At 40.4% G+C, this 12,822-nt stretch overlaps 1 long non-coding RNA gene across 1 annotated transcript; it reads left to right on the top strand.

Moving 5' to 3' along the window:
* The first annotated feature begins 4,559 nt into the window (after positions 1 to 4,559).
* Positions 4,560 to 9,242, top strand: LOC116450062. The gene is made up of 2 exons (XR_004242655.1): positions 4,560 to 6,880; positions 7,654 to 9,242. It is a non-coding gene; the product is annotated as an uncharacterized LOC116450062 (long non-coding RNA).
* Positions 9,243 to 12,822: the final 3,580 nt, after the last annotated feature.

Below are 12,822 nucleotides of genomic sequence, written 5' to 3' on the forward strand. Positions count from 1 at the left end.
ATGCGCGGGGCGTGCCCGCTGTGGGAGCGGCGGCTCCGTGCCGCGGGTGCGGGGCTCCCGGCCGGGGCGGCCCCGGGCCGCAGGGGAGCCCGGCCTCAGCGTCTGCGTCCTGGGCAATTTTAGCCTTTCGTGCCACGCACCAGCGCGGAAAAACCAGATTCCTTCGGAAACAAGTGCTTGTAACAGCGGAAAATTACGGGAAACCAGTGAGGTTTCTTTTCAGCCCTGTGTTTTCTGCCTTCCTACCCAGTTGTTGTTTGGGGTTTTAATGTTTGAAGTGCTTGCACCTATGTCTTGTCCTCCTCCAAGAAAAACAATAAACATTGATTGTCATTTTGGCCTCTGATAAACATTCTCGTATGACACCGTAATCCAGTTAATACAGTACAAACACTGGAATTGAAGATCATAGAATCACAGAATGGTTTGGCTTGGAAGGGAACTTTTAACATCATCTGGTTCCAAGCCCTGCCATGGGCACCTCTCACTAGACCAGGCTGCTCAGAGCCCCATCCAGCCTGGCTGGAATGCTGCCGGGAATGGGGCATCCACAATTTATCTGGGCTAGATGTGAGTAAAGGGCTCTTCCTTAGATGCTGCTGGTTGTTAGGAAATGGCTCACAGGTCTATCCTTGTGTAGAGCCTTGATCATTCAGCTTTTGTGATAAGGAGTGCAAATGTACTTTTTTCACTGTAAAATAAATCCACATTTTTCAAATAGCAGCTAAGAATGAAATCTTTTATTGCAATGAGTACTCAGATTGGCAAAGCATCACCTGATGTTCCAACATCTCTTACCATATCCTCCTCCTTTCTGAGGAGGAATCTCCCCTGCACTCCCCACCCTTTCATCTACCCTGGCTCTCAGTGGGGCAGCCTTATTAATTTAATGAATTTCACAGTGAAAATCTATCCATATATATTTTACTTTTACAAGGACTCTGATGATTTGCTAGCTGACACTGTGAGTAACAAGTACTTTTAGTTAATACATGGTGGGACAAAAATTCAGCTTTCCTTACAGTGTTTTCCTATACCCAAAACATTAACTTATTTTTTCATCTGCTTACTTATGTTGAGAGACCCTCTTTTATTTCGTATTAACATTCAAAAAGGCAGGATTAACTACACTACAGGAAACTGAATTTCATTAAAAAGACTTCATTATTATGTTATGAATTTGTACTGATGAAATGATCCATCAGAGCACTCGTTGGGACAAAAGGCCAGGTTAGAGAGAACCACCGTGGCCATGCCTATGTAGGTGCACCTGGAAAAGAAAGGTTTCCTGTAAAGAAACCTGTGTATATGGGGAGACAAGTGCATGGTACATCTCAACAGATAGCTCTAGAGAAAACCCAAAACATGAAGCATTGCACATATTAGAACATTTTAGGGTACTTATTACTCTTTCAGGTAGTTGTATGTATACCTACAGGGATATGTATATATGTGCACAGATGTACTTGGCAGCTGTTTTTGTAGTTAATGTCCTTTTAACAGAATACTTTTCATTTGCACTGAGGATCAGGCAGGATGTGGTACTAGCTCTCTGGTTAGATTACTGCCCTTTACATTTGGGTTCACTGTAGTCAGTGGTTGTCTTCCTGCTCCTTATTCTTAATTTCCTCAATGCTGAGATACTATCAGCATTTGTAGTTTAAGCACCACTACCAGATATTTTCATTGACTTGTTTTCATTAACTCTTCACTTGTTCATTTCTCTACTTGTATGCTTCCTTGAGATTAATTCTTAAAACACTTAAAGCAGAGCAAGTATAATGGTGCAGCAATGTTCAAGCACAAAGTCCATTGGTAAGCTAAATTTTTATATCCTGATGAGAATCTGCCCTAGGCATATAGTCTAAGAATAGCAGAGGCCATGTATGATTAGATTCGGGGACTGCTCTTGTGCAGATAAATTAATAAACATTCATTTTTAGACCATAATATGTATAATCACAGTAATTGATTAATTATATGTTAGCCCAATATCTGTTTTTCAGTTGCACTTCATAAATGTGTTACTAGACAAGGAAAAAAAATGGGAATAATTTTGTAGTTTACAATCAGGCTGTTTATGAGATGACAACACTGAGAAACTGGTGTGGCCTTGTATGGGAGTCCAGTATCTGCACTGACCTGCCGGGTAGCCCATTGCTTTTTTGTTTTCTGCCTACTCCATGCACTGAGGTGCCAAAGTCCTGCCCACACAGGACCTTGTGTCGCACCATGAAATGTGTACATGCATACAGCTGCTCAAACCACCAGTGATACCTAAGAAGTCTTTTATGCACCCCAGGGATTTCAGACAACCCTTCTTCCAGTGTGACCCATCAGGAAGGGAAGCTTAAGGAGAAAAAGACTCCCTGTGTTTACTCCTTTGCCAAGTGTCTGAAAATGCAGTGGATGATGTACTTGTTTGGGGAAGGAGTGCAAGTAGAGGTGAGAAATGGCCAGACCACCTATTTCTGAAACCTTGCACCCTGTCCCCAGGAGCCACACAAGCTCCAATTCCATAGGCAAGTAAGGGATATAGAGAATTCTATTATTTTCTGCAAACGTAGGCTAGACAATTATTCTTGAAATCAAATACTTATTTCCTGTGTCACTGGATTTCTTTATTAGTATGCATTATGCCAAATAATGGCTTTCAGGCTTTTGATTTAAATGGAAATAATACTAGGGATGTTTACTGCCTGTTACATTGCTCTCCATTTTGAAATACAAAAATAAACAAATCAGCTTTCATAAATCTTTAATCTGTTAACACATACATTTAATCCATATACATGTACAGGCATTCACTATATATTTTCTGACATTCAAAAGTAATACTTCCCCCCATAGCAGTACAAGTAATTTTAACTAATCATACTTGAAAACATTAGATTTTTATTATTTTAGAATCATAGAATCATAGCATGGTGTGGGTTGAAGGGACCTTAAAGATCATCTAGTTCTAATCCCCCTTCAATGAACAAGAACACCTTTCACTAGGCCAGGTTGCTCAGAACCCCATCCAACCTGGCCTGGAACTCCTCCAGGGATGGGGCATCCACAAGCACATGCTCTAATATTAAGTGATATAAATAGTATGTAATTTGCAGTGTGGGGACTGTGAATGTTGGCAAGCCATTTGAAGAGATTCTTTTGAAAGCAAGTCATCTGGAGAAAGCCTAAAAATTATCAAATGGTATCACAGTTTTTTTATCCCACTAAAACACCTTCAATCAGCTCTGCTGTCAACTATGTAAAAGAGAAAAAGTAAAGGCTGTTAAGATCTCTCTGGTCTTTCCAAATATTTTTTTATTTTATACATTAGTATGTTCATATTTAACCAGTACAGAGATCTATTTTAGGAAGTGTAAAAACACAGGGGACAAACACAAGAGATCATATTAAATAATTAAGACCATAAACCATTGGAAAACAAAGCATTCTCAGTTGCAATCTTCATGTTGCAACACTGTACAGGAAACCGATCTCTAGACCCAGGAGTGTTTCAGATGAAAAAGTGTTGTTATCCTTTTGAGAGATTAGATTTAATTAATCAAAAAATGATATGTACTAAGAGCAAAATTAGTGTAAAGTATGACCTGAGACCCATTTCTGTAAGCAGAGACAAAGCAGGCAATGAAGTGCCTGCTTGTTTAACACACTTGAAAACTGTAAAAGTTAGGATGGGTATTTATTAGCATCACAGGAGGAACTCCTCCAACTGAAGTTGACTGTATGGGTAGTGTAGAGATTGTACATGGAACCACTTCTGCAGAACAATTTTCTTCAGAGAAACAACTACAAGAGGACAGAGACTGAAAAGAAAATGAGAAGGCACATGGAACATGGAATAAAAACAACCCACAATTATTTTGTTTACTATTTGCCCAAAGGTATTGTACACTTTTATAAGTCCTTTGATTGTATTTGGACTTTCTACAAATGCAGTTGTTTCAATATGCTGTAGCAGTTTAAATTTTGCTTTTATGTGGAAGTACATTTTATAATATGTATGAAAGTGTAAGTGTATGTAAAGTTTAAAAAGAATCCTAATTTTAAATACTACTCAGATTATTTAGAAATATGTAATAATTTAAATGTGCCCATACAGATAGATATTTGTGCTGGGAATGAAATAATCATAGTATGTAATTAAAACTTTGTTATCTAAAGATGATGATTTCTTTTAGAATGTGATTAGGAATTATTGAATTAATTTTACAGATAGAAAAATGTGAGGAAAATGTGTACTGACCCCCAATTCACCAAAGGAGTCACGAAGAGCTGGAAAAGAACACAAGCCCACCAACCTGGCATCCTATTCCATGGACCATGTTTTTCTCCTAATCTGAGACAAATTCAGTTCATGGTGATCAGGCATTCGTAATCTCTGATTTTCAGCACAGGAGGGGCACTAGGAACAAATTCTTCTCAATGAATAGAGTGATGAGGAGGTAAATAGATTCACACACTTAGCATTAGACACTTAAATACCCAGGCTAGGCATGTGCACTCCTTCTGGAGTTTACTGGCCCTTGTGCTCCATATCTACAGAGCCTGCAGAGCTACTTTCCTAAATTAGTCTCCCAAGTCAGGTAGCAAAAGCTGTAAGGAAGAACATCTTCCAAATAATATATACAATTTAATTTTAATTCTTACGTTGCTTCTGTATTCAGGCTAAATATTAATTTTAGCTGAAGAATGTTTTTATGTGTAAACAAACAGGTGTTAGAGACACTGCTTCTCTCTTCAACGAGGCTGTGACAGGCTGGTGTGACTTCCATTGGCATCTCCTCACTTTCTCATGTTAATAATCTGTGAAGTTCAAACACCATTCAGAAAAGGGATCAGCCTCTTTTTTTGCAGCAGCTTTGAACTTTCTTTATTCAAAAGGGCAACTAGAACTATAATTAGGTACAGCTAGCCATCATTATTTAGCTCATTTATTATTTATATCTTCTTCCCACAGTGCCTGTGAACCTCACATCTTGTGTTGGCAGAGATAGGAGTCTGAATATTGTTTTCACAAGCTCCATATAACACAGTAGTCCCTGTGGCATGGTCCTGGATTTGTAATCTGGGCTTCAGGGTGCTGACCTAATGTAACCAGTGATGTTACAGCCTGTAGCATCCCACACTCAGAATTTACTGAAGCACTCTCTCTCTCCACCTTTCAGGCAAGCAATGAGAGATGAACCTTTCTGTAGGAAGCTACTCCCTGCATGTACTGTAATTCTTGTCTATCCCTTACTGGTGTGTCTCCCCACCTCATGCTGGGTAAATTATTGTTTTGACATTTTGTGAGTTATTGTATTACCAAGTTCTGAAAGTCTTCTGAGAGATGGGAGGAGAGGTAAGTGTAATTTTCAGTGGAGACAAATACAGGGAGACCATAACTGGATGGAGTTTTAGGCAGTTTTCTTCTAAGCTCCTGATGGTCAGTAGCACACTGTCTTTTTACAAAGATCCTGCAAGTCCAGAATGGCAACAGCTTTAGTAACAAGTCGCATTGCTTTGTCATGGTCTTAAAGAACAAGTTTCCTCTTTTCTGCAGTATGCAGATTAATCTTTCTGGGATGCCTTCTTCCCCAAATCCTTCTCTGGGAAGGGCTAGCAGATGGAAAGACAAGAACTTGAGAACAGCCTGGTGGGTATTGAGTGGGTGAGGTTAAAGTTGAATACAGTAGAATTGCCAAAATAGATTTGAAATTTCTGTGGAGCTTCCCCCCCCCTCCCCATTTTAAAGAGAATAAATAAAGGTTTAGACTACAAGTTGTTTTAGAAAGAGGGTAGTGCAGAAAAAGAAAACCAGTGACCTACTTAAAGAGAAATTAAAATGCATTACACCTCTTGGGGTTGAGGCTACAAAAAAACAGTAACAAAAAAATGCAAGACAATGAATGTGTGCATGAAAGGAGACAACATCTTCATTTTGTCCCTAAAGGCAGCAAAATTCTACCAGGAATTAATTTGACTTCTGGTCAAATTATTATTATGCAGTTGCTATTATTATGCAGTTTAAAGGGCTGTTTTTACTTTGCCTAGTAAGACTTTTAGGGCACTGACTTTCTAATTAGTATCTTGTCTAAAAACAAATGCTGCTCATTCTGTCAGATATCCTAGGGCACAGTAAGTTTCTGCCCTCCTTGTCTACTATCCTGTCTATTACAATAATTATGCTGTATTTCAGTAACTTTTTCTTTTGCTCCCGAGTATTACACAGACACCATCCTAGATGACCAGAAGTTGTTTTCATTTGTTCTTTAATCTTTGATCTGTTCACCTTGGATGGTCCTTGCAGGACTTAATGCTTCTGTTGGCATAGCTCTCGCTGTCACCAGGTCAGATCTGCCCTTCCCTTGCATCAAAGTCAATCTTCAGGGAAGGAATCTATTTTGCCTAATGTAAACCAAAACATGCATTCCTTCTCAGAGCTACCTTCACAGCTGTATGGATACTAATTACAAGCACAGGAATTACGCTTGTCTTACATCCAAAGCCTTGAGAATAATTAAGTGTGTTGGGAACAGACATGCTGATTGGATACCTTAGTGGATTGTTAGAATCCAGCTGTTCCACACTTCTGATACCTGTGGTGAAACAAATTACTGCCAAGTTGAAAGGAGCATCAGGTGATGCTTGCAAGACGAGAGCCTCCCACAGCTGTGTCCCCCTGCACACTCACACCTCTCTGGGACCCGGCACCAAGCCCGGGTGCCGACAGTGTGACTGCCAGAGCCTGGGCCCGTCCTTCCTCATGAAAGCTGACACAGTGATTCCCACTCACACTGCAGAGCATGAGAAGTGACAGAGGAGATTTCCAGACCCAAAACCACACGTGCCCTTACCCGTCTGCAGCTTGCACCTGCCATGATCGATGGTGAGATTTCAAATTTCCCATTTGTCTTCCTCTTTTGACCACGTTCCTAAGAACTTCATTTCATCCTCTTTTAGTTTCTGTTGCCCACTCATCACACTATCTTTAGCCATCGTCAGCCTTCTAGTCACTCTTCTTTGGGTTGTCTCCTTCACAGATCCAGGCATGATTTAAACCTTCCCCTCTTAAAATAGTGCCCTTGAACTCACCTGCCTTTCCTGTTTATTGTCTTATCATTCTTTCTCTTTGCATCTCTCAGCATACAATTCCTATCTGGGGTTTCATCAAAAAAATCCCCACTTTAATGCAGCTTCTGCCCTTGTGCTTTGCTGACATCTAAGTCTATTATTTATTTCTGTCACTGTCACAGAAGTTTCCCCCATTTTCCCCCATTCTCAGCCGTTCAGAATATTGCTGCGAACACCATTTCCCTAAATTTGGCCACAAAATATGGGGAAGTTCTGACTTTCCTTTATTCTCCAAAGGATTGCTTTTGCTTTCAAGGCAAGCTGCATTTGTAACCTTTTCTTCTAATTAACACCTGTGATTATTTTGATTCAATTGTACAACAGCTATTTTGTGTCAGAAACTGGGTGACATCATGAACTGTGGATTCAGCAAAGACACCAGGTATCATTTTGCATCCTGGACCCTTCCTGACTGAAATCCATGGTCCAATCTGTGCTACACTTGCTAACTGTCAATCACTTCTCAAAGGCAAACAAGGACCTACCTTGGCACTAACTCATCAACACAAATGCCTGTCTCCACTGCAGGTGCAGTCATACAGAGAATGCTCTCTCCATCTTGGATACTGTCCTTGTGCAGTGACAAGAGAACACCTGGTTTGGAATTGCCAGCTCATGTTTGGCATCAATTCAGCCACCTGGGCTGCAGAATGGTGAGCCATGAACAAAACCCAAATGCATGGGAGCTCCTGGGCAGGCCCTTGTGCTGGTCTGGTTGAGGTGGGTTCTGTGGAAGATCTCCTATTACAATATGCATTGCCCAATTGTTTCATGTTTTCTCTGTGCTGCCCACTAGGGAAAAATTTCCTATGCATATGAATGTCTAATACAACTTTTGAATTACTGGTTAAAGTTCTTCTTTGCTCTGATGATAACACTTGAGACTGCTGGAACTGATACCAGACACACTGAGGGGTACTGATGTGTTGTTTTCTTGCACTTCCCCATCTGTCCTCTCCTGTTTAATGCTTTGATTTAACTTCCAGGAGACAGCATAGGTTGTAAGAGGGGCTTTATTCAGAGGAACTGTTCCAGTGACCAAACTAGTTCTAACATAAAAAAGCTATATTGGAAATTACTGTAAAGACTTGAGTAGAAGAGTAATGGAAAGGAGAACCAAATCCCAGTTTTGGCAGGTTCATTCTTCTCTCTCACAGTTTCTCCTCCATTTGTGGTGTGGATGATTCTAAACTGCCAAATGTAATATTTATTATCTCAAAATCTGCTCAAATCAGTAGATGTTCACTGCTTGGAATGCTGTCTTTCCTATTTTGCACAATCTAACTGTAATTGGTGTTAAGTTATTCTTATTTATTATGGAAATACAAAATGTGTTACTGTGCTCTTAATCTGCATAGACTGAAACCATCTGCTGTGGTTCACAGTTGAAGAACAGGAGATTATAAATTCCCTCTAGTATTTATATCCAGCCCTCATTAAACAAGTAATCATTACTCTACCAAGTTGTAAGTCAGAGAAGTGTACAATCATCATCTTAACATTTAAGCACATGAATGACCTTTTCCTTTTTTTTAGAAAACCCAATATTTACATGCACATTTATCTTGTGACTGGTAGGAGAAAGCTTACAGTGGCTCAGGTAGAGGAGGAGTAGAGGCTGTTCTCAGATGAGTCAGTGACTAGCTCCATGCTGAGTAAAAGGTGATTTGACAAAAGAAGGAAAGTCATGCTGTACTCAGTTGCAGGATCACCTGGTTTACCCTCCAGAATGTCAGGAAGCAAGACTCAGCAGGGATAGCTTTGCAGTGAGAAGACCTTTTTGAGAAATATATTACGTTTGCATTGTACCCAAATATGCTACAAGTCTGCTGAGTTAGAGCAGAAACATGAGGAGTCCTGCTTGCCTTGTACCCAGACATATCACATGGAGAGTGTTTGACTGTTTGACTTAGGAAGTGAAATATTGTGTAATAGCTGTTTGCTTGGCGTAGTTACACAAAAATAGTAGAGCTGAGATAATCGTATGCAGACGGAAAAGACCTGAATCAGATGGTCAGCATGCAGTCTGCAAAACACCCACCTGGAGAGGCTGGACTGGACCTGCACACAGAAGGGTGTAAAATCTGCCAGGCAGACAGAACAGACTGGCTCTGACCTAGAGAAAGAGGAAGCAAATCTTTGGACCAGACTGATCTTGGTGCACAGGAAAGCTATGTGTAAACGCGAGTGATACACAGTGGAGCTTGGGAAAGGGAGAATATGCCCCCTTTAGTTCTGGCTTCCCATGGAGAAGTTGGAGAGCTGTCAAACTCAGCCACCACTGCCTTGGAGGCTAAGAATTGTCAAATGATGTAACCATCAGAAACCACAATGCAGCAGCAGTGTCACAGTATTATTGTAGATCTAAGGCTTCATGTTTAGGTCTGTATGTTTAAACATTGCTTGATTTTTGTTTGCTAACAGGAGGTTTGCCTAAAAGCTGAGCATAAACAGATGCCTTCTTGAATTATTGACTGGCTCATTCTCTCAGAAGTCTTCCATTACTGTGGTCCCCAGGGCTTAGCTGCAAAGTTGGCAAGAAAGAAGCAGATTCTGGTACCCACACCAGTTAATCAGGCTTTGCAGGACCTGAGAAGAATCTCCTGCTGGGGGATGTAATATCACACAGAAGCTGAGGGCAGGAACAGGATATCTGTGAGTCCAGTAGACCAGGTCTCCTGTGCAAGTAGACACTGGAGTGTTTTCAATCCGTGTATTGAACACTGAGTATTCTCACTGGTTTTGGGTATTCAATGTATGTAGATAGAACTGTATCTTGCACTTTGCTCATGCCCACTCTCTGTCATCCTCTGGCAATCAAAATACTGATTCAGTCTTGGTCTTAAATCCAGCTGAGTTAAACCAGAGGTGAATATGGTCCTGTCTGATTGGTAAGTAGATTTTTCTTCTGTCCTAAATAAAATAGAGAAAGAAATAAGAGCAGCAAGGCTAAATCTATGAACAGATTTGAATCCTTATTTAGCTTTTTTTCCATGATGCAAGTCTTCAGCTCGGTATCTACCCTTATGTTTCCTAGAACATATTTTGGATGATGATGCTGCACTCTTTCTGGAACTGTTTACTCAATGTATTTGTTGTATTTGCGCAACATTTTACAAACAAGATATGTCAATTTTTTTCCTTGTTGACATAATTCAACAGGCTTCACATAGGTTCAGCTGGAAGGAATTTGGTCCAGTTAGTTTTGTTTACAGATTTATTCAAAATTAATTTTAAACTCCAGGTCTGCCCCTAGCTTTCTGGCTGACCTTAGGATGGGAAAATGCCAAGGCCCATTTTTCACTTGATAAAAATGACACTTAAGAATAAATGTAAAAGCCATCCAGACCTTTATCATTAGATTTTAATTATATTTTCTAGAAAAAAACTTTCAAAAACCAGTCTTTAAACTCTTTTCCAAAGAAAAATTCTCTTTCCCATCCTTTTAAGAGAGCAGGTTTACTCATAATTACCCTGGCCTGACTTCTAGAGGAAGAAATACACTAAGATCTAAGCTGTCAAAAGGAGAAACCACAGACTTCTTGATGGGTTTAGTATAGAGTCAGTTCAAAGAGGCTGAACCTTTTGCTGACTTTAAATATACAATATGTATTTTGTAGGAGAGAAAAAGTTTTAGAAGAAGGGGATGATACGAGGCAGTGTTGTGACCCTGTGAGTGCCTCAGAGAGATTTAAACAGCCTAAGTTAACAGGCAGAGCTCCTCAGGCACAGACACCCTCAGAACTGGGTAGGTGTAAAACTATCTTCACATCTAAAGATCTTGCAAGATGACTCAAGCATGGCACAGAATCTCACCTCAATGCTTTTTATCACTGTACTTTCCATATGTCATTATGAAAATAACACTTCTCCCTCAGTCTGGAAAAGCCTGAAACAATGAGCTTTATTTTCACAGCATCTTTATGCCTGGATAAACATTATGCTAGTTTGGTTCTGAAGCTCATAGGCTTTGTAGCTAAGCCTTAGAGATGCTGTAATCACCTGACTTCAGAGAAGACATAAAAACAATTGTGACTCCCTTTATCATATATGATGCAAATAGCATATATAAGTCTCTTTGGTTAGGGCAGCCCTCCCATCTGATTTAAAACTGTCAAACTTCTGCCCTTGTATGTAACACTGCAGCATCATACTTACATCCAGCAATACTCTTTTTGTTCAAAACAAACAGAAATAGATCCCTTTTCAAGCAATGTGTACTTAAACGTGGAACGTATTGCCATGCAGAGTGTCCAAAGGCAACTTTGTATGCATGTTGAGAAACTGGAAATAAAACAAATTCATTATTTATACCCCACCAAATAAACAAAAATGCCACCAAAGGCTACAAAGCACAACCATCACCTCTGCGTGAGTGCCTGAGCTCCAGGCTGCTAGGAACAGCAAGAATTTGCCATAAGTATTTGGTTGCTGCATTAAAATGTGACATACTGCTGGCCACTGCTGGACTGGATGGGTCTTTGGTGTGACCTCCTGCAGCCAGTTCCATGTTCACATACTATGTTTTCTAACATACAAGTGGAAAACAAAGGCCTGTGCTGATACCATGTTTTAGCTGGCAAAATCATAAGCACTAAGTACCAGTGAGGGTTTTCTCAGATTTTCAGTTCACCTCAAACAAGTTCACTTCATAAAAAAAAGTAAGAAACTTTTAGAGAAAGTTTTATTTAAGGTTAGGGTTTGTTAAAAAACTAGGTTTGAGTCCTGAAGAATGCACATAGGCTTGAAAGGTTGGCATTTGTGAGGCTGCACTGTTACGTGCTAGGAGATGCAAAGTTTGCCTTTCTTTGTTTATGGTGAGCACGGTATATTAAACTTGGTTTGTTCAACAGCAGCATCAGAACTTCTTTGTGAAGGTTTGACAGGTTGATTTATTCTGACTTGTTATCACGAAACGAAAGGATGAAGTGAAGGTCAGGCTTTGATATGAGAGATGGACAGTCATGAGCAAAGTGCCGGCTGCTGTTGAGGCAGTGCCTTGTTCTGTCACAGCTGCTGTCTCTACCCTGTGATTCAATTGCACCAAGAGGAGTACAGTGCTGCACTTGCCAATTGTAAATGCCAAGCGGACGGAAAACATCCAGCTGTGGCTCAGAATACTGCGAGGAGTGGGGCAGCTCTGCCGACAGCACCCGGTAGCCTTGGAGAGGGCGCTGAGCGCGGCGCGGACACGGCGCTCGCTCCACGCCTGGTTATTTAGTGCCACCCAGTGGGCTTGGCGTCCGCTCCCGCTGCCTTAGCCGGGAACGGAGCTGCCTGCAGGATCAAAGCACACTGGGTTGGTAATACAGCATTTTTTCTTTTAGGGTTGTTTTTTTTTTTTGGGGGGGGGGGGGGGGGTTGGGTTTTTTTTTGTTTTCCCTTAGCTAAACAAACAACTGATTTTTATTTTTGGGTCCATCATGGCCTTGTATACACCCTTTTAAAACTACTTGTAATAAAGTATTTGCACTTTAATCATGGTAGCATGAAGTATCCAGATGTGTAAGAGATATTGTTTGCATATTTTAAAGAAATAAAGCATGTTGGAGCAGATGGTTCTGTTATGTACTTTACAGTTTATTACATTACCCCAACATTTTTATTCGGTAGCTAATAAATTAAATACTAGACAGGACCAAAGTCATTACCTAACATTTGGAAGAAAGTCCTGTACAGCCTTTCTAGATCACAGTG

The sequence above is a fragment of the Corvus moneduloides genome, chromosome 1 (assembly GCF_009650955.1).
Source record: "Corvus moneduloides isolate bCorMon1 chromosome 1, bCorMon1.pri, whole genome shotgun sequence".
Lineage (NCBI taxonomy): Eukaryota > Metazoa > Chordata > Aves > Passeriformes > Corvidae > Corvus > Corvus moneduloides.